The sequence below is a fragment of the Lygodium microphyllum genome, chromosome 7 (assembly GCF_053477565.2).
Source record: "Lygodium microphyllum isolate KBCC chromosome 7, Lygodium_microphyllum_v1.1.10, whole genome shotgun sequence".
In the NCBI taxonomy this organism is placed as follows: domain Eukaryota; kingdom Viridiplantae; phylum Streptophyta; class Polypodiopsida; order Schizaeales; family Lygodiaceae; genus Lygodium; species Lygodium microphyllum.
In genome coordinates this window covers 42189867-42190564 of record NC_141141.1, presented here as the reverse complement: position 1 = coordinate 42190564, position 698 = coordinate 42189867, and positions in this window count along the sequence as shown.

Here is a 698-nt window from a genome sequence, read left to right as displayed (position 1 = left end):
AGGTAGGAAGTCGAGTGTTTTTTATCTTCAAAACAGGTAAGTATTTTGGAATAATATGGTTATTAATGATTGGAAAACATGGAGAAATTAGTTCAATGTTTTGCTTTCGATTCAGGTTGTGTTTAGGATAGATTAGCAGTAGGAAATCACACATGAAGAGACAGAGGGCTACTGCTGTGAAACAGGGGGAAAACCACAGGAAACGAAAGGAAAAAAATGGAGTAAATGCAAAGGTAACTGCATAGGAAATGCTAGGGAAGGAATCTGTAGTGCTCAGGGCAGAACTAGTAGGGTATAAACTCTGGGAGGGCAAGAGGACCCCATTTCCAACCAACGGAGAGCGAGAGAGATAGAGAGTGAGAGAGTGAGCGAGCTGGGCAGCCGTCTGATCGACCAGGGCACGGAGGACATCGCATTCGGCGACTCCCAGGTAATTGATCTCCTCCGCACCACTTCAACTCCGTCGTTGGTTAATCGCATGATCAATAGGATAAAACATCTAGTGAAAATCGAGCAAATCTGTGTGCGCAACTCATCGGACCGACAGAATCGGACGTCCGACCCAGTGTTTGATTCCCAGAATCGGACACTCGAACAACCGTCTGATCGGAACGACCTGTCCGATTACTAGGCTCGGACCAACTAGTCCGATCGGACATGCCACGTGGCACTCGAACCAACCTGTCCGATTTTGAGAA